Here is a 21,860-nt window from a genome sequence, read left to right as displayed (position 1 = left end):
CAGCCCTAAGTCCTTTAAGGTTCTGAAAGAGTAGAAAATAAGTACAGTGCTGTATTTTTGTGTAGCTTTGGCATTCCCCGAGGTAAGAGACATCATTGTCCATGAAATATTTGTGACATTCTAATAAAAAGTATTGTGAGCTTCTAAGAATTAATTGAAAAGTTAGATTTTATATATATATATGGCTAAGTGTCCATCCAACTGGTAGCTATGATGTACACTGACTACCAGGGGGCAGACGCTCAATGCAGGAACTGCCATGACGTGCACTGGCCATTTAAAAATAAATAGCAGCACAGACCTGGTGCCGACAAACCAACACTCAGCTTCCCCCAAGTGGGACACAGGCCCTGCCACCACCCCAGAGCGACACCCCACCAAATCACAGCCAACACTGCCAAGACCCCATGGCACAAAATGCAGCCCACAGCCCAGCCCAGGCCGGAAACAGTCACTGTGGGCGCTGGGAATAACTTCACGTAGCAACACCTGGCTTCCTCTCCCTAGCAACTAGCCTCCTTGGAGTTTCTTCAGTCCAGGAACATGACTTGCTTTATAGCCAAATGTTTGTGAAGTGTTTTCATGTGCCTCATCTCATTGGATCCTCACAGAAGTCCTGGAGTAGGTAGATAGGAGACTCAGTAGGATCTTTTCATTAGCTAAAAACTGGAGATTTAGAAAGTTTGGAAACTTGACCCGACTAAAAAGAAATAGGAAATGGTAGAACTTGAAAATGACTTCAGGTTTTCTCACTGTGCAGAATATAGTCAAACACTGCTGCAGTTAAATATTTTACCCTTTTGTTCTCCCTGTGTGATCTACAATAATAATCTGCTTCATGTTGATATTTATTGCTGTGTTGCTGACAATTACCTGAAAGAGAAATTGGGGTGCTTCACTGGGCTGGAAAAAGTTTAGCTAAATCAGAAAACAGGTCTAATTAAGCAAATTTATTATATATAGACTCATGCATGTGCCATACATATATAAAGCTCTTGCTGGTGCCAATTGCACGCGTGTGTTTCGATCTGTCATTGTCAATCATGAGTTTGGTTGACACTTCTATTATAGAGAAAGGGGGGATAGCAATTGTTGGGGTCCAACCCCAACGGGTCCAGGGATCCCCAAAGGTGTGGACGGAGTCGGCGAAGAATGAATGACATGGAAACTGGGTTCAGTTCATCAGCATAGCGAGGTTCTCCCTCCAGAATCTCCAGCGAAGTTCTGGTCAGGATCTCCAACCAAGTTCTGCTGCCATGTTCTCTCGCTAGGTTCTCCAGCCAGGTTCAGTCAACAGGTTCTTTTGCCATGTTCTGTCTAGGTTCTCCAATGAAGTTCTGTAGCCAGGTTCTGTCCAGGATCTTTTGCCATGTTCTCTAGCTAGGTTCTGGTTAGGATCTGATGAGGATCTGATGAGGAGCTGATGAGGAGCTGATGAGGAGCTGATGACGATCTGATGAGGATCTGATCAGGTTGTGTTGTTTATTGTCTTGTTACATCCGTATTTATACCAGCCGATTTTAATCCTGTCAATTTCTATTACAAAGGTTAGGGCGTTTCTTATCTCCATTCCAGGGAGTAAAGATTATGTAGCTTAACTACCCGCCTGGCACTTAATTAAGGGGTTGTATCCCCTCCCTAACCTCAGGGAAAAATCCCCACCTGGGGAAACAACCTTTCTCGGAGAGGGGACCTTGGTTAAAACACATGGCGCTAAGGAGAGCAAACATATTAAGAACAATATGCTATATATGCCAGGTCCCTTGAAACATATGCTGTGCAGATGTTTCTTTCCTGCAGCGACTGTGTCAAGCAGCAAGGATGGACCGGCTCCCGGCAAATTCCCCCTTTCTTATTTTTTAAATGATAGCGCAAGAGTCCTCGGACTTGGCTGAGAGAGTAGCTTCCACTTCTTACTTTTCTACCATCTGTTGGGCCTCAGTTGTTAACTTCTTCAGCTGACCCCATGTTGGCACCTCAGTCTCTTGCATAGCCTTCCTTTTCTTCTTTTTTCCGCTTTTCTGTCATCGGGGCAACTCTAAGTCTTTGGAACGATGAGACAAAGAGCTTCTCTGGGTCCATTGTGGTGACGCACGTAATGCATTTACTCAATCCAAGGCAGGCATTAAAAAGAAAAACCCCAAATGCTCTCTTGTATCCATTTTAAGAGTAGGGTTGGCGCTTTCCGCTATTACCTGAGTCCTGATGTATCACCCCAGGGAGAGCTTGCCAATCCTGCACTTTCCCGAGGTGGAAAGGCTGTAGTGGGGTTAAGGATAAGGCTCCGTGGGCCTACCTTTTCCCATGCCTCTACATTTACCTTTCCGGCACCTTTCCTTCCTCAGAAAAGCATGGACATACTTCTTGTATAAAACATTCCGTCTGACTGGGAGTAACCTTAACTCCTCTGCTAGCAAGCATATGTGTTAAAAGATCAATACAGAGTCATTTTTCTTTAGACTCAGTATGGCACATCTTCTTAATCTAAAGATCAATACAGAGTCTTCTTTCTTGGATTCAGTATGGCACATCTTCTCAATCTAAGGATCAATACAGAGTCTTCTTTCTTTGGACTCAGTATGGCACATCTTCTCAATCTAAGTTCTGTACTATCCACCTTCTTACCCTACTTATCCTCTATAGGGGGGTCTGTAGCACCCTGGTGGAGTCCTATCCGTCCCGAGTGTGGGGGTTCCAATGGGGGGGGGCTTACCTAGGGGAACCCTGTTCCAGGGGTTCCCAAAGGTGTGGACGGAGTCGGCGAAGACTATCCACCCTCTTCCTACAGTGGAGTCCTATCCGTCCCGAGTGCGGGGCACTTACCTAGGGGTCCCTGTTCGGGCGCCAATTGTTGGGGTCCAACCCCAACGGGTCCAGGGATCCCCAAAGGTGTGGACGGAGTCGGCGAAGAATGAATGACATGGAAACTGGGTTCAGTTCATCAGCATAGCGAGGTTCTCCCTCCAGAATCTCCAGCGAAGTTCTGGTCAGGATCTCCAACCAAGTTCTGCTGCCATGTTCTCTCGCTAGGTTCTCCAGCCAGGTTCAGTCAACAGGTTCTTTTGCCATGTTCTGTCTAGGTTCTCCAATGAAGTTCTGTAGCCAGGTTCTGTCCAGGATCTTTTGCCATGTTCTCTAGCTAGGTTCTGGTTAGGATCTGATGAGGATCTGATGAGGATCTGATGAGGAGCTGATGAGGAGCTGATGAGGAGCTGATGAGGAGCTGATGACGATCTGATGAGGATCTGATCAGGTTGTGTTGTTTATTGTCTTGTTACATCCGTATTTATACCAGCCGATTTTAATCCTGTCAATTTCTATTACAAAGGTTAGGGCGTTTCTTATCTCCATTCCAGGGAGTAAAGATTATGTAGCTTAACTACCCGCCTGGCACTTAATTAAGGGGTTGTATCCCCTCCCTAACCTCAGGGAAAAATCCCCACCTGGGGAAACAACCTTTCTCGGAGAGGGGACCTTGGTTAAAACACATGGCGCTAAGGAGAGCAAACATATTAAGAACAATATGCTATATATGCCAGGTCCCTTGAAACATATGCTGTGCAGATGTTTCTTTCCTGCAGCGACTGTGTCAAGCAGCAAGGATGGACCGGCTCCCGGCAAGCAATATTAAAATATTTCTTCTAATTAATTTCCTTTCAATGTGCACGAATCCATGCACCAGGACACTTGTGTTAAAATAAAGATAGTGAGGTTTGGGATAAAGAACCGTATGATACCTGGTTCAAACCCCAGCTCTATCTCTTTATAAGCTGTCTTTCTTTAGCTAAATTACCCTCTCTGAGCCTCAGTTTCCTAAGATTATAAAATGGGGATGATATTAACCCTCCATCTAGGTTGCTATGGATACTAGTATGATCATACATATAAAAGGACTTGGTGGATAGAAGGTTCTAAACAAATGTGATTTTCTTTCCACCTTCTGCGTTTATCGAAGATTGTGCTGTGGTCAATCCCCAGTTTGTAACCTTCAATACTTCTTCACAGCACAGGTTGCTAGACTTGATAAATGATACAGATGAACGAAGAAGCATCTTGAATTCAGCCAAGATGAAATTAAGGAAGTGCTAAGTAAGGGCACTAAAAATTCACTACAGAAACCCTAAAAACACAAAAAAGTAGGAATTGTATTTTACAGAAATAATATAAGATACTGATACATACAATTGTTTGTATAGACTCATTTGAAAGTCACACCCTTAAAACACATCACAATTCTTTTAATATCCCCAAGTATGGTGGTAATGCAAATTTCTAATTTCATTTTAGTTGTCAGTTAATAAACTATTCAGTCTTGGGAAGATGTTTGAATCAGTTAAATTCCTGCAACCTTATTAATTTATATAAATCCAACAATCTCGTTATTTCAAGATCCTAAGTCACTTCTTCTTGCAATTCAGTAGTTACAAAAACTGACAAAAATTACTGGATTTACCTGGTTACATTTAAAGAGACTATGTTAATCAAGAAAGTCAACATTAGTAATTGTACTTATCTCTTCCATGTTTATAATGGCAACAAATGAAAGAGTAAGCCTGTCTCATTCCCTGGCAATTTATACTTTTTCCTAAACCAGATTTGAGATCCTCTCTCAGTCTGGTTCCACCTTGCTTACTGGGCAATATTTGTTCTGGCCAGTGGCCACTGGAGCCCAAATATCACCCTTTTGCTTATGTGGTTTGTAACCTAACATGTTCTCCTTTCTTCCTCACTCACCTGCACTATGCCCTCCAAGAACCTTCCCTCTGCACCAGGTCCTCAATGAGGACCTTCTTCGGAACTCCTGCCACATGTACAACAACTTGAATTGCTCCCTCTCATGAGTTTGTCCTACCTCCCTAACTACAGTATAAATTCTTGCAAGATGAGGATCAAGTTTCCCCCTTAGCCTGTCTTTCCCACAGCTTTTGGCATAGTTCTCAGCACCTAATAGGCCTGTTGAGTGAGGGCGACAGTGTAGGCACAAGAAGAACGTCTTGTTTGCAAACAGTCCTAAATGCTAAACACATCTTAAATCAACATGTGACTCCCACAGAAAACCAAAGCAGGTGGAGGAAGCCAGGGTAGCAAACACAAACTCACACCAAGAAGCCCCTTAAGTCTTCTTTGCAGTTCTGCTTTAAGTTTACAAACTACATACTGTTGGTCTTTTCATCTTTCCTTGTTTGGGAGTTGAAAAGAATATTGTTTTCCTCTGTGTTAGCCCCAGAAAGCTAACTTCCATGGACCTCATCAGCTGGCCACCTTGCCCACTGGCTTCCAGAAGGTTCCAGTGGGGTGTACCAGCAGATTAGAGGGAGAGGTCAGGGTACTTAGTCCTCCGTCTCCCTCCTTGAGGGGTCCCCACAGGCTGACTGCATCCTTCCACTAAAGGTCTCAGCATCCCTCTTCACATAGCCTCCCTGGGTCTGAGTCCTGGTAACTCTGTGCCCTCACCCTTAGATCCAGGGGTGAGATACCTCCCCACCCGTGGTTTCCCTATACCCTGCCACACATCTGCAAAGCTCTCTTCAAATTACTCCATTTGAATGGACTTTTCCCTGTCAGGACCTTGTCTGATAGATGTTTTTACTTTACAACTTTTATCATTTTAGTCTTTATAACATTTCTGGCACATTTCCTAGTTTCAAGTAAGCAAGATCAAATATTATAATGTGCCTTTCTCTTTGTAATCAGGGTCATCAGCAGGCCTCTCAGAGATGGTCCGATTGTTCATCAGCTTTTACCATCGCTGTGCAGACATTACCTCATGTATTCTCCCCTCCCATAAAAAAAAAGCCTAGAGACGAGTCCAATAAGTCCAATAAGTCAATGTTATGGTACCAAGGGAGTACAGCTGTGAAGTGATAGCACTAGGAATGTGAACCCAAGTGTCTCCCTACCAAACCTGTATCGTTAACCAGTACATAAAATCAGTCCCCTGCTGCATGCGGTGCATTGTCTTAAAGGGCTAATGAGTGGTGTTGATCTAGTGATTCTTACACTCAATAGTTCACACTGCTGTTCTTTCTGAGTTGCAATGATGATTTATATATTCTTCCTCTAAATGATTAAAAATAAATCTGCAGCCCTGATACAAATCTGACAGTTTCTGCCCTATCGGTTCACCTGCCTGTCGCAGTCAGTCTTGAATATTTAATTGGTTCCTTATAATCTGCTATATGCCAAGTAACATGAGATGCGCCCTATTTGGGAAAGTAAGACTCTCAATTTCTTGAACAAGGGGCTATGAGATTTTGGAACAGAGAATTTGTGAAAGCCATTTTGGTCCCTTGGCAGCTCTGTTTTAGATATACTAGAACACATTTTCATGTGCAATGAAAGCATATTGTTGGGAGCCCAAGTCACATGGAGAAGACACAGGTAGGAACTTCTGTTCACAGTGTCCCCGCTGAGTCCAGCGTTTAAGTCATCCCAATCCAGGCACCAAGCAATGTGAGGGGAGAAGCCTCCAGGTGATTCCATGCCCCAGTCACTCAGTCAACACAACCATTCATTTCTTCCTAGCTGGGCTCTCAGACATCAGGGGGCAGAGATGAGCCATCCCTGTTGTGCACCATGCAAACTCCTAACTGCAGAATTCATGCATGTAAAGAAGTGGTTTTAGTTGTATGCCACTAAGGTTTTAGGTGACTTATTATACAGCAATATACAATCGAAACATTGACTGTTAGAAATGAAAAGATGAATTAAGATACTGGTATGAATTATGGGAAACTAGAAATAATCAAATTACCCCAATCCAGCAACATGCAAGGACCAAACAGAGCAAGAGATAACAATCTGTCCCTCACTGCTGCGAGGTGGGGCGAGAGGTAGACAAGAAAAGTGCAGATCTCTGCAGAAAGCAAACGTAGTAACAAACCTCTCATTTAGTGGCTTGATTAATGATCTAAATGTCCCATCAAAATTACATTTCCTCCTCTTCCAAAGTGAGGAGGAGATGAGAAAAAAGAAGCTTTTTCTAGAATAAAGAGCAGAGTAAAGGATTTTTACTCCACCTTAAGAGCCATTGCCAACTCTAAGGTAAATTGTATGTGTTGGACCCCATTTTCCTATTTATTACTAACATTAAAATGGAAGTTGTCTTATCAAGCCAGCAATGTTCAAATCCTGCCTCCTATGTATGAGGCGTGGCTGAGGTAGGTGATGGTAGAAACGTTCCCTGGATCTGAATCAGAAGGAAGGTACATTCGCAAGGCAGTTCCAGGGAACATCACCAAGATGGACAGGCAGGGTCCTAGTGCAAAGAAGCCAAGAGCATAATTCAGGAAGATAAGAGCCTAGGTCCAATGACTAAGGTGAAGGTGAAATGAGTAATAAGATAACTGAATGGAAGAACAGGAGAAAGTGTCACCCTTTTAATGTGGCACATGGTTCTTGAGAGCGTGGCAGGCAAAACCAGTCAAAGGTGGTAATTGGGATCAAATCCCTGCTTGTTCTGCTTTGTAAAGAGCTGGCAGTACAGCCTCATGCACACAACAGCGGTGACTTGAGAGCTGGTGACATCCACAGCAAAAAGAATAAACTAGATGATCCCCGGACAGAGGGACAATGAGCAAAGGCCCTGAGACAGGAGATGCCAGGTGTTCAAAGAATAGCAGGCAGGCCAGTGGGGTCAGAGCAGTGAGAAGAAATGAACACAGAGAGAAAACAAAGGCCAGATAACTCAGGGTTTTGACGGCTCCTCTAAAGACTTGAGCTTTTATTCTGGTGACCACTGGAGGGTTTAGAGGAGATAAATGAAATGGTCTGAGAATAATGTATTAAGATTAAACTGAGCCCTAGCTGGTCTGGCTCAATGGATAGAGTGTCAGCCTGCAGACTAAAAGGGTCCCAGGTTTGATTCCAGTCAAGGGCACATGCCCAGGTTTTGGGCTCGATCCCTAGTAGGGGGCATGCAGGAGGCAGCCAATCAATGATTCTCTCTCATCATCGATGTTTTTCTCTCTCTCTCTCCCTTTACCTTCCTCTCTGAAATAAATAAAAATATATTTCAAAAAAAGAATAAACTGAAAGCCCTAGCTCCGTGGTTGGCAAACTGCGGCTCGCAAGCCACATGCGGCTCTTTGGCCCCTTGAGTGTGGCTCTTCCACAAAATACCACGTGCGGGCGCGCGTACAGTGCGATTGAAACTTCGTGGCCCATGCGCAGAAGTTGGTTTTCGGCCTAGGTGAGTCTATTTTGAAGAAGTACTGTTGACATTTGGCTCTGTTGACTAATGAGTTTTCCGACCACTGCCCTACCTGGTTTTGTTCAGTGGATAGAGAGTCATCCTGCAGACTGAAGGGTCCCAGGTTCAATTCCAGTCAAGGGTACATACCTCGGTTGCAGGCTCAGTCCCTAGCCCTGGTCAGGGAGTGAATGCAGAGGCAACCAATGGATGTGTCTCTCTCACATCAATGTTTCTTTCTCTATGTCTCTCCCTCTCCTTTCCACTCTCTCTAAAAATCAATGGAAAAATATCCTTGGGTGAGGATTAACAAAAAACCACCACCAACAACAAAAAGAATAAACTGGAAGGGTTCAAGTTAAAACAGGGTATCCAGTCTGGAGGCTACTGCATTACTCTCTGCCTTACACATATTGGTGACTTGGTCCAAGTAGTGGAAGTGGCAAAAGTGTCTAGGTTCTGAATATATTTGAAAACTAAAACTATAAGAATTTGTTGACAGATTATAAGTGAAATGTTCCCTTTTGCATTATTTTTCTTCATAGCACTTATCATTTACTGACCTACTGCATATTTAATTTTCAATGTTTTTAATGTCCCTCCCATACAAATGAGAGCTCCATGAAGGTAAGAAACTTTTTTGTCCATTTTGTTCACTGCTGTGCCCCCAATGCCTGGTACATAGTAGGCACTCAATAAATAGTTGCTAACCAAATTCATTCAGCTGAAGAATTTTAGTAACTCCGTTAAGATATTTTACTCTTGTCACATCCTCTTCTTTTTGTAGACATTTATAATAAGTTTTATTTCATTTATTCTACCATGAGTCACTAACCACAGTAAATCCCCTTTAAATTGATCTACATTGTTTATAAATTGCCACCGAAATTACTACTACAGCTTGGTAGCCCTGTTCTGATAAGTGGTATAAACAAACAGCCGTTGTGTGCTACACATGGAATTAGGTCATTGCTGAGTTCTAATCGACTTGATTTAATTACTGTGGATGTCAGTGAGGCATATTCGCAAGGGCAGATGGTGTAACTACTCTTGCGCTGAGGTAATGTGCCTGTTTTCTATTTCAAGAGTATGATCTATTGATGGAGCTGCTCTGATGCAGCCATTCTGATGCCAAGATAGTATGATGAGACTAACCTGAGGCCACACCTGGAAGCAGGAACATTGTAGCACTACCTGAAAACAAACCATCGGGTGTCCACCTTTCCTTTCCTACCCAGTGGTGAGCCTCATCCCATCTCAGAGATTCAAGGGCCTGAGATTGTGATGAGTTGGAGCCAAGAGTAAACTGAGGGAGGGACCGAGATTAAGTCCCTCCATTAGGATTCAAGTTTCCCACATTTGCATCTTAGAAGCAGATATCAATGATTCTAAATGGAATTTCTGTCATTCTCTAGATATTGACCTATATCTTGAGTGATCCACACACTGAAGAATCATTTGCTTTTATTTAATCTTTTTTAGTTGTTTAATAAGGGCACTTGGTTCTATTTTGCATGTGAGAAGCCACACTGGACTCCTTTGCATTTCTGCAACGCTTTCTTCTTGTTAGGCCAGTCTCCTTTGATTAGGTTTCTATCACACACACATCACCACCAGATAAGGAAGGAGAAGGAAGGCATCAGGGCAGAGCATATTTCTTATTCTCAGTTTTAGATAGATTGGAAATCCTCGGATTTCTAATGGTTTTATTGGGGCTCTCGATTATACCTGGAACAGTGTAGAAGCTCCTTTGTTAAAGACTTAAAGAGCTGGCACTTAACTACCAGGCTGAAGAGAAGGGCACTTAACTGTTTCTCCAACCAGGCCTAGTTTGTGGGCAGCTGGCCTCCAAGGCACAGTTGGCCACAATGAGTCACAGCCACAGGCAATCTTTAAGCAAGTCTTTACTGAAAGGGTGATAATTACCAAGCATTACTTGGGTGCCTGTCTATTGGAGAGAGGTGTGTTGGGAGGTAGGAAGGAAAGGGAATCAGGGATTCAGGCATTATGGGTACTGATCTAGATTACCTTACTCCCTCCTTTTACTATTCACCAGGGGCCATTCTTTTCTTTGGATGTGGGGTGTGGGAAAGGGGTAGACCATGTGGATTAGGAAGAAGTAAGACCTGATTTTACTCCAAGCTTTGCAAGGACAGCACTTCTTTCCCCAACCCATCCTCTTCTGCTTTACTTCTTGCTTCTATCTCCCCTTACCCTCTTCCCCTTTAGTATTATGTCCCCGCTCCAAATTTGTCCTCCTCTCACAAGTCTCAGCTTTTTAACCATCCCCCTACTGAAATAACTGGGTCCCATCCATCCCTTTTAGCAATTCCCAGCCTGGAAAACAGAATGCAAGTTGCTTTTCTCCTCTGCACTTAGTGTTGCTCAAGAAAAGGGCGGAGTGACCTCCCTTCCTTCCCCTTCTCCTCATCACTCCCAGAGGGAGTGTGAAATGCTTGGGAATGGTGGGAAGTTCTTCCTTCTGTCTGCAAAAGCAACACGATTAATGCCCAACAGGATCGCTTCTTTCCCAAAGTTCTCTGTTCTATGAGAGAAACTTTTATCTCCCCAAGTAAACTGTCTTTGACCTTATTTTGCACAGATACCTTTCCCACACCTGCTCCATATCATATCACAATATTTTAGGACCATTTTGGACAGATGCCTGGCCATATGGGCCAACATAGTATATCCATAGAACCAAGGTGTTAGAACCAAAGCAAAACTCTAGAAGATTATGAGTATTTACAGGCACTAAATTTCCCCCCAGAAATACCAGTATAGGGTTCACTATAGTCAGCCTTAGAATATGCACATAATGCTAATGTCCCAGTATTGCCCTATAGATTTTGTGTGGAGAAATTATAGTTATCTCATTTATTCTAACTAACCCCACCATTCTGTCCCAAGCCCTGTCCAGTGCCTCCCTCCTCCATATTCCTTACAACTTTGTGTATAACACTGCAGGTCATTCCTATACTTTATTAGCACCAAACTGATAGATAAAATGGGCCATGAATTAAAACATACATTCCTGAAAGCATTGGGCTCTAAGTCTTAAGATAATACCCCAGCCTTATTTCGTTCTTTATCTTCTTCAACTATTCCAAAGACTTTAAATTGCATCTGTCAGGGAAAACTAGAGATAGCATTTTTACATAATACTTTAATAAAAATGGTATTGACTGAAAAAAATTACACTGCAGACCTACTTAAATAACTCAGGGCACTGAAAACACATTTTAAAATCCTGAAAAATGTGAGAGACACAGGAAGATGGTGGCTTAGGTAAACATCTGTACTCACCGCCTCCCACAACCACATCAAAATTACAACTAAAATACAGAACAACCATCACCCAGAACTGCTGGAAAGCTGGCTGAATGAAAGTACTACAACTAGAGAAGTGAAGAAGAAAGCACACCGAGACTGGTAGGAGGTGTGAAGGCATGGAACCGGCTGGTCCAGCACCCACGTGTGCCGCTTTTTTAATCAGGAGGGAGATCTTCTCTGTGGAGGCTGCCCAGAGAAGCAAGGGGTCCCAGCCCCACACCAGAGGCAGCCCAGGGTCCCAGAGCTGGGAAAAGAAGTACTTGTGGACAATAAGAACCACAGGCTGTAAAAAACAGTGCAGATTGGGACTCAGTGACACAGAAGCTGCTAGAGACCCAGCTGTTCCTCTTAAAAGGACGGCACCACAAACTGAACTTACAAGGTCCTTCTTCCTCTAAGCTTCAGCACCAGGGTGAGGACACATATGAGGAGGACTGGATTGTCTGGCATTGGGGCAGGAACTCAGGCGGCTTTCTCCCAGACAGAGGTACTCGCTGGGATCATTGTTCCTGTGCTGGGACCTCCACAGTCTCAGGGCTGACTGGCAGCCATTTCTGTTTGCTCCGCCCTGATGATTCCCTAATTTACATCCAATTTACAACCTCACCCACTGTGAGCAGCAGCTTTTGCATATAAATGGCCTGTCCTTGCTCAGGGTAAAATCTCTCAAACAAGTGCAGCTGGGTCAGGGAGCCCCAAACCTATCAATACCATGTGACAGGCACCATCAGGTGCTGACAAATGCCCAGTTTAGAAATTGGGGACAGGTAACAGGCTATCCTCTATGTCACTGTTGTGTTTCTCCTCCCCTTAGACTATATAGGAAAACATGAATGAAGGAGCAATGTCTTTTTTTTTTCATACAACTGCAAATCTACCAACTTTCCTTTGACTCCTAAATGCTTAAGAAAACAACCCAGTCTGGTTCATTGCCATAGTAGCTGCTGAATTAAGGCTCATTAACTCAATGTACAAATGAATAAATGATAAGGTCAACTGCAAACCCAAATAATAGAGACAATAACTGATTTCAGCATAAAATAGTGAGAGTTTCTAGAGTAGATATTTGCCCACAGTCATGTATAAATAATTCAGATTTCTCTTTGAACCACCTGTCGGTGTTCCAGGGAAAGTGAAACTGACTATATACCTGCTTATTATACCTGTTTCATAAGCCATCGTGAACAAGGATACAGAGGACCCATTTTCTTGTCCACAGACATCTCAGAAACTCTAGACAGAAGTTAAAGAAGGAAAGGCTGAAGGGGAGGAATTGAATAGGAGGGTCTCATCCTTCCAGGAGTTAAGGCAGTTGGGTGCATTGTAAAGACTCCACACTAGGAAGTCTGAAGGCCTCAGTTAGGGTCCTCACTTTGCCCCTTACTTTAGTCTCAGGAAAATGGTTTTAAATGCCCTGGGATTCAAGTTTCTCATCTTATATTGTAAGCGGGGGGCGGGGAGGGGTAACAACAATAGACCAATTAATAAAGATGATCATGGCAAATAATGGCAAATGCTATAAAAAAAAGGGGGGGTAAAATAGAGCACAATGGCAGAGACTGGGGAAGGTGGACTTCTGAGTCAGCCAGATAGTTTGGAGACTCACAGAGCTAGAAGTGCTGGTCACTCTGTACCACGGGGACTATCAAGATGCTACAGGTCACAAGGTGTAAATATTAAATATGGGGGAAATAGGAAGCATTCCATAAAAGTGTGATTGCTCATCTGTGTATAGAAACAAGGAGTCCTCTGAGAGGAGGAGAGCTGGGATTCAGAAGGCAGGGGTGAGGACCTCACAACCATGAAAGGCAAACCAGGAAACAATGACAAAATGAGAACTGAAACCTACCCTTCGCCGTCCAGATTTACAAAAAGGAGCCCACACCCAGGCCAGGTGTTGTCAGCTCCACAGGCTCTAAACCAGAGGCTTCCCTCGTTGAGGGCTGTGCTTTTGTTTCTGGCCCAGAACAAGCATGACACAAGAATAGGAGTTAAATAAGTGAGAGAATAAACAGGTTATTTTTAAGTTTAAGCCTTATTTAAAAAAAAAAAAAAAAAAAAGACCACAGGCCCCAAATGGAGTTGGTTATGCTAAGGCCCAGGTCACCAAACCAAGACTTAAATTACAGCTTGTTTCCCAGAAATGGACTCACAGCAGTCAATCAGGAAATGCCTGGTCAGCACCAGTTGGGTTATCTGCCTGATAGGCCCCTGCGACCCCCTAAGGCAGCGGTTCTCAACCTGTGGGTCGTGACCCTTTGGGGGTCGAACGACCCTTTCACAGGGGTCACCCAAATACATCCTGCATATCAGATATTTACATTACGATTCATAACAGTAGCAAAATTACAGTTATGAAGTAGCAACGAAAATAATTTTATGGTTGGGGGTCACCACAACATGAGGAACTGTATTAAAGGGTCGTGGCATTAGGAAGGTTGAGAACCACTGCCCTACGGAAAGAGGCCTTGCCACAACCAGCCCACTCTTTCCTGGTATAAAAAAACTCCTTGTGCTCATAAGTTTCTCCTTTTGTACAGCTCCTCAGAGCTTCTTTCTATCTACTAGTTTGGATGCTGCCCAATTCAAATCCATTTTTGCACAAATAAACTGTTAGAAATTTTAATATGCCTCAGTTTCTCTTTTAACAGTTCTGGGGTCAGAAGAATAAACCAAAGGCGACCCCAACAGCCCCCAGGAGCAAGGAGCGACCAGACCCAGGTACCTGCTGAGCGCCCTGAGCTCCCATTTTCTTCTGCCTCAGGAGGCGGTGGGTGCGTCCCTCTTGCATCCCAGTTCCACGGCTTTTCATCCTGATCTTTCAGATTTTATTGGAGCATTTCTTTTTCTGGACTTGGTCTTAAACCTGGCCGGACTCCCACCGGAAATTGGCAACTGGGTTGGGTCTGGGGACGGGATTGATTTCGACCCGGAATCGGAGCGGGGTCCAGGCTGGACTTATTCTGATGGAGAAACCCAGACCGGGTTGGAGGTCAGTCAGTGCTGACGACCAAGATCAACAGTAATTGATATAAATGTGAGGAGTCTGGCAGAAGGCTGACCAGGACTCCTTTTGATATTCACAGGGTGAATATCTACATTTTATTACCTGCTGCTGACTCAATGGCCTGAAGCAAACTCCCCCAAGACCTGGCAATCTTACTGTTTGCTAAACATTACCATTGATATGTCTGTTTGCATTCCTAAAGGCAATTGTGTGTTCTAGCTAAGAAAAGCAGCTGGGAAAGGAGCAATAGGGAGAACTCGACTTCTTTAGCTGAGTTATTCTCTGGTTCCCCCGGTAATTATAAAAATTAATATTCCGTCTTGTGCGTATCATTTGCGCGTCAGCCCTCCCTCCAAGTCTTTGAACCCGCGAAAGCCACGCTGGCCGTGGACTCTGGTCCGCCTTAAGCTGGACTGAGGCCTCAGGTGAATCAAGTTGGTTTAAGGCTAAACAAGCAGGTTAACCTCACCAAAGATAATCTTGAATTACAGTATCCACAGTGGAGAACAATTAACCTAGATAAGTTTATTCGTTTAGAGATGCCCTAGAGAAAAGGGGGTCTCCGCCAAGCACTCTAGGGTAGAGGGAAAATTATTTCCCTCCTCTACCGTCCCTGGTGAAAAGGTGACCCCCTGAGACACCCCACTCACCCAGGACCTGCCGACGGGATCCTGGGAAAACAGGCAGACTGCTGGCCAAGAGTGAGAATTCTCACGAACACCAGCTTTCCCAGAGCTGTTCTCTGCAGTGCCTGGTCGAGAGAGGAAAATAAAATTGCACGTTGTCCCTTCCTTCCCAAATTCTGATTGGCAGGCAAAAAAAATATATGAAATAAAATAAAATAAAAATTGTAAGAATTAGATCTTTGAATTGTGCTCCTGGATTTGCTTTTGGGTCCCCAATGGCTGTTGATCCTTTCTCCCCCAGGGACCGCTATTGCCTTCTTGTTTATCTCCTTTTGTGTCCTGAGAACGTGTCTTGGCAACCATCGAGTTGGGCACCCCAAAATATGGCCCAACAGAAATGTGGTTTGCACCCCATTGGTAGCCAGGGCCCTACTGACTGTTGCCAACTCTCAGGGGGATTGTTTGTCTTTATTTGTTCGTTTTTTGTTTTTGTTGTTGTTGTTAGTCCTCACTGGAGGATATTTTTCCATTGATTTTCAGGGAGAATGAAAGAGAGATGGAAAGACAGAGAGAAACAACCATGTGAGAGAAATACATTGATTGGTTGCCTCCTACACAAGCCAGACCAGGGCCCAGGCTGGGGAGAAGCCTGCAACCGAGGTACGTGCTCTTGATCAGAATCAAACCCCCAAGAACTTTTGGTCCGCAGGCCGACGCTCTATCCACTGAACCAAACCAGCTAGGGCTTGTCTTTATTTCTTTTGGTTATGTTTGGGAGTGGCTTTGGATCTTGGGAAGGTAGTATTTTTTGCACCTCCTTTAAGGATGCCTTTTGCATCCAAGGTGTTGTTTAATGCTGCCAGGAATATTTACTGTTGTTCTGGCTGAAACCTACAATCTATTGATTTTTTTTCTCAAATAAACTCTTAAAAGTTTTTAATGTGCCTCAGTGTAATGTGCCTGCACTAATCCAAGCATTTGCATGGCAGCAGCAGCATCTGCTTCAGAGGTAGCTCTGGAGACAGAGGAAGTTAGAGCTTTGTTTATAGTGTTGCATTTAAAAGAAAAGATTATCAAATTATTACTCACTAAAAAACATGTTGTTCATTCACCTACTTAATCACAATTAAAAAAGAACTCATAAACAATAAATTACAGGGACAAAATGTGAACAGTAAAACTTCTAACGGGCCCTGTAACATTTTCAAATGGAAAAGGAGGCCATTTTTAAAAAGCAAGCTTTGCCAAGCCCTGGGAGAGCTTGAAGGGATCTAAAGCCGTCATTAGCATATCCAGCCACCAGATGTCACCATTGGTTTAAGCAAATATGCTCTTGGCTTCTGTACAATTTTAGTCTCACATTTCTCCTCCACAGTCCTCCAGTTAGTTCCTACCTATTTACAGAGAAATTAGGACTCAGTCTAGCATCTTCAAACTCCCTTTCTAATGCTTTCTCTGTTTCATATATTTTTATTTAAAAAGGAAGGAGGGAAGGAAGGAAAGAAGGAGGAAGGGAGGGAGAAAGGGAGGAAGGGGAAAGGGAAGGGGATGGGGAGGGGAAGGGGAAGGGAAAGGGAGGGGGAGGAAAGGGAAGGAAGATCAGTGAAGCCCTTTGGGTTAGTAAACTACAACTAGGAAGAATTATATCAAAAAGTTGGGCTTGGATCCAGGCAATAGTACTTGCTCATCTTTTCCTTTCTGAAAATGCCACTCTTGGGTATTGCCACTTACAACAGAACTTCACAAAAGGAAAGGGAGTAGTGAAGAACTTGACAATCAAACTTTAATGAAATGTATTCTTTTAATGTAGATAATAGTTAAACAGTAGCCCCTACAAGGCAGTTCCTATCAGAAATTTACAAGTGACTTTTCACTGTATGGTTTTTCCCAGGATTACTCTATTCCTTCATCTCTCTATTTTTTGGTAAGTGTAAAGAAGATTAAATGTTAATATCTTTTGTTGTTAGTCATTTGGCTTCTTGCTATAGATTAGCAAGTAGTCTTTCATTTACATAAATTCATTTTCTCTCCAACAAGACTTCTTATTTATCCTCACCCTCATTTAAATATTCCAACAAGCAATTCTTTTACATTCCTATCTTCTCCTTTCCAGTCTCACAACTTCTGCCTTCTCAGGGAGAAAACATCTAATAGATTTCTATTTTCTAAAGATATTGCAAAGATAACTTGGGAGTTCCCCACTTTATAGAAACCATCAGTATTCTTTTTCCCACTACAAATGGAAATCTCAAATGGAGCAACAATACAAGAGCAAGGACCAAAAGGAAAAGTAAAGAAGTGTGTACAACCGAGGTTTGAAGAAAGAAAACTCCAAGTAGAAATTTACTCCTGGCTTGTTATTAACTCACATAATTTTGCCATTGTGTTTTTTTATAGCTCCATAATTTTGCTTTTCTATTTGGCAAATAGAATTAATTATGCTCATTATTCAAACAAAATGACTAAGAATCGTGTGAGCTAAGATGAGCAAAAATGCATAGTTGATTTATTTAAGTCCTAAGAATAATAGTTGATGAGTTTGAATAAAATTTGCTGCTAAAAACACCACATTAAAGATCATTTAAATATATTCAGTGCAGTCATTCATTCTAGTTTTCATGCAAGTTAAGTAGCTTTTTATCTCTAAGGTGCCATCAACAGAACTCTCAGACGTCCAAAATACCAGCATTATCTCATTAACACATTTCTGGTCAGTGAGTTGAGTAATGTAGAACTTATGAAAATATGTATTGCCATTCTCTTTCAAATGAGCTGCACATTACATCCATTAACATAACTATATTGATCTAATTTCATTATTTTCAGTAGGGTGCAGTTTGGAAATATAAAATTGACAAATGCGAGCCAAATGAGAAACGGGGGCTTACACAAAAGGTCATAAATTATAAAACCTCAATAAGGAACATCCTAGATAATTGCCATAAAGTAGAAACGTTAAATAGATGCATTTTTTAAGAAAGAAAATCTTACATGTGTTAACCATTTTATTTTAGCTAGACTAAATCTGCTACTGTTAGATCACTTGATAGCTTTTTCAGAGATAGTTTGAATTCACCTAAGTATCTAGGTACTTATCAAATGAACTCTGGAGGGGTCAAATCAGAGCCTAGATCTAGATATTATGCCCAGATTTCAAGATTCCCAAGAAACCACATCAGGGGGCCAATTCGATGCAAAAGCATAAGAATCTGTATTTCAAGTTAACTTGGGCTCCCCATCCACCAGGCTCACCGACACCAAGGCAAACCAAGTGGCTGAGCGCGCGAACCCCGTCTCAGGACCGGTTATATAGGGGGGGGTTGGAGTAAGGGGAGGAGAAAGAACTGTGCTCTGCCGCCTGGGTGTGGCTAGCAGAGTAGGAGGTAGCCCCTACCCTGGGGCAACCTAGCCCTCGCCCTTTCACTAGATACTTGGATCCTACCCCCAAAAGATCCTGTTTCAGTTGATCTAGGCTGCAGCCTGAGCATAAGATAGTTTAAAACTTCCCAGTTGCTGCTAATGTGCAGACAAGGTTGAGGAGCCATGCACCAAACCTCACATTACTGCTTTGTTATTTTCCGTGTTGCTTATAAGGGGGTTTAGTTCTGAGTTAAGTTTAAAGCATTCTTGGGGGAATCTAAGTTACTGCAAAAGGTGACTGCAAACTAAATATTCTTTATAGCCAAAGGAAGAAAAGTGTAATCAGTAGATGCATCTTCACTCATCTCTATGTTAGTTAATCCGTGGATCCATTACAAAATTCCCAAAAGCCAATTCTTTGGAACTTTCACAGGATTTTATTAGTGTTAACAATAAAAAAATGTCAAACAAACAAAAAATCCAATATCAAATAATTTGGGATTAAGTAGACTTTTTTTTTTTTTACAGGATTTCCGGGAATCCATAACATGGTAATAGATTGCAGATCTCCAAGAGGGACAGAATTCCCTGGGTGTCATGCAGTAAATGTGCTGAATGATTGAAGGAACCATGGGCGGAATGTTTCATGGGACACACTTTAGGAAATGCCATTTAAGGATATATCTTTTAGGACCACCATAAAACCTAAATCAACAACAACAACAAACGTTATTCAAAGATTTTACTCTGCAGGTCTAACATACCACTTGCTTTTTAATATTCTCTTTGGATACATCATTATATTGCCTTAAGATACTTGGAAGTTTTCTACCAGAGGCCTAGCACAGTGGTTAAGATTACAAACTCAGGAGCAAACATTTTTAGGTTCACATCCAGCACTTTTTACTTAATCTCTCATGCTTCAGTTTCTTCCCTTGTAAAATGGGGAAATTTACCAAACCTACCTCATGGTATGTTGTTCTTGCTAAGCTTAGGTTGCTGGCTTTCTGTTGCAATGACAGTAACAAGAGTGATAATTGAAAGTGAGGTGCCAAACTTTTACATAAAGACTTTTTGTCAGAGCAAGTCCTTTCAGCATTTTTTGTAATGCAGCTTTTGTGGTAGTAGAGTCCCTCAGTTTTTGTTTGGGAGAAAGACTTTATTTCTCCTTCTATCTAAAGGATAACTTTGCTGGATATATTATACTTGGCTAGTGTTTTCTCTTTTTCAGTATTTTTGAAATATTGTTCCATTATCTCCTGCTCTGTAAGGTTTTTATTGAGATACCTAATGATAATTTGATGGGGTTTACTTTGTAGATTACTCTTTTTTCCCTGGCTGCCTTGAGAATTCTTTATCATTAACTTTTGACAGTTTTAATATATTGTGTCTGAAAATAAATCACAAGATGTAATATACAGCATAGGGGATATGGTCAATAATATCAATCATATCATAAAAACTATGTATGGTGATTTTTGTGGTGATCACTTTGTTGGGTATATAAATGTTGAATAATTATGTTCTATATTGAATTATGTTCTAATAGAATATCGTATGTTAACTATAACAATAAAAAGTCATTCCTTGTAAAAAAATTTTCAAAGGAAATTTCTGAAAACCTTTCCCATGATTTCAAAACCATCTGACCCACTTTGAGAATATGAAAGGATTGAGAGAGGGAGAAGAAATATTTGTGAAGAAAACACTCAGAAAAGAGCTGTTACCTGGTTAGTATCTTGGGTCCCTAAATTTAATTACTGAATTGAGACTGGTTCCTGGATCTTAAAAAACAGTCTAATGATCTATTACTTACTAGTAAGTAGGAAAATCATGGGGCCTGGGAAATTTTTATCCAAGGGTATGATTGATTACTGAATAAATGTTAAAGGGGCAGGAAAGATGAAAATATAGATGATTTGCTGAACCAAGTACATTATATATATAATTGATGTTTAACAAACAGCCAGCCAGATATTGCTCCAGAAAATTGGTTTATTTGGGATAAACAAAGAATTGCAATTCAGGACATGTAATCTAATGGTGAACCATGAACAAATTCGGAGAAACAAAGAAGAGGAATGCTTTTATGTACTTGGGAAGAGCTGTTGTAAATGAAAAGTCCATTGAGGAAACTGAAATTTTGAGGTACCGTGAAAATCCATCCCATGACTTCATCGGCTGAGGTATAACAGTCTCCCATTGGCTGAGCTGTTTCTGGGCAAGAAGGAGTCTTTTTCTTCTCCAGCTAAGATGTTAGAGTAAGATCATTTGCTGTCAGAGATGCAAGGTAGGTCTTCTTGTTCAGATCAGTAGTATGTGTTGAGGGACATATGTGTGAGAGTTCTCACTTCTAGCCTCCCTATTCCATTTTAAATTAGGTTTCTGCTTGTTCATTTGGTAGAATGTTTTATAAATTCCTATGAATTGAGGGATGATAATACCCTTAATTTTATATCCATGCTACTCAAAGTATGGTCCTTCAATTGGCAGCATCAATAGTATCTGGGAGCTTTTTATTATTTTTATTTTTTAAGTATATTTTTATTGATTTCAGAGAGAAAGGGAGAGAGAGAGAGATAGAAACATTGATGATGAGAGAGAATCATTGATCGGCTGCCTCCTGCATGCCCCCTCCTGGGGATTGAGCCCACAACCTGGGCATATGCCCTGACTGGGAATGGAACTGTTACCTCCTGGTTCATAGGTTGATGCTCAACCACTGAGACACACTGGTGTGGGAAACCGCCTATTGTCTTCACTAGCAGAGAGGTGTGGACAAGGAACCTGGAAGGCTGGTGATCCTTGAAGCCCTTGCAAAGGTCAGGGCTGTGCACCCATTGTTAGTCCAGACAATGGTAGCTGAAGCAACTTCCCCATTTATTATTATGTAAATCCTTGCTGCTGGGCTAGTCTGCCTGTTACCGGAAATTGCCTGCCTAAGGGCTATGGGTGTATCCCAAACCAATAAAAGGTTGGTGAGGCCTGAGCACCAGTGGAAGTCCTTCCTCTTGAGTTGGACTTGCTCGCCTGGCCCCCCAGTATTCTCTTGTCTCTTCTCTTTCATTTGTGTGCGGCTCCTCTTCCAGATCCTGAACCCTGAACCACGTGGGACATGGGGGGAAACATTTACCACACACTGGCTGGGCTCTGGGAGTTTTTTAGAAATGCAGGATCTCAAGCCTCACCCCAGACTTGCTGAGTCAGAACCTGCATTACACAAGATCCCCAGGGGATCCATATGCATATTAGAGTTAGAGAAGTATTGCCTTATACCACTAGCCATCCATAAGAAAATCTCAGTGAGAATTTAACACCTAGGAATTGTGACATAACCAGTCCA

Source organism: Myotis lucifugus, unplaced genomic scaffold, assembly GCF_000147115.1.
Source record: "Myotis lucifugus unplaced genomic scaffold, Myoluc2.0 scaffold_15, whole genome shotgun sequence".
NCBI lineage: Eukaryota > Metazoa > Chordata > Mammalia > Chiroptera > Vespertilionidae > Myotis > Myotis lucifugus.
This window is presented reverse-complemented; position numbering follows the sequence as displayed.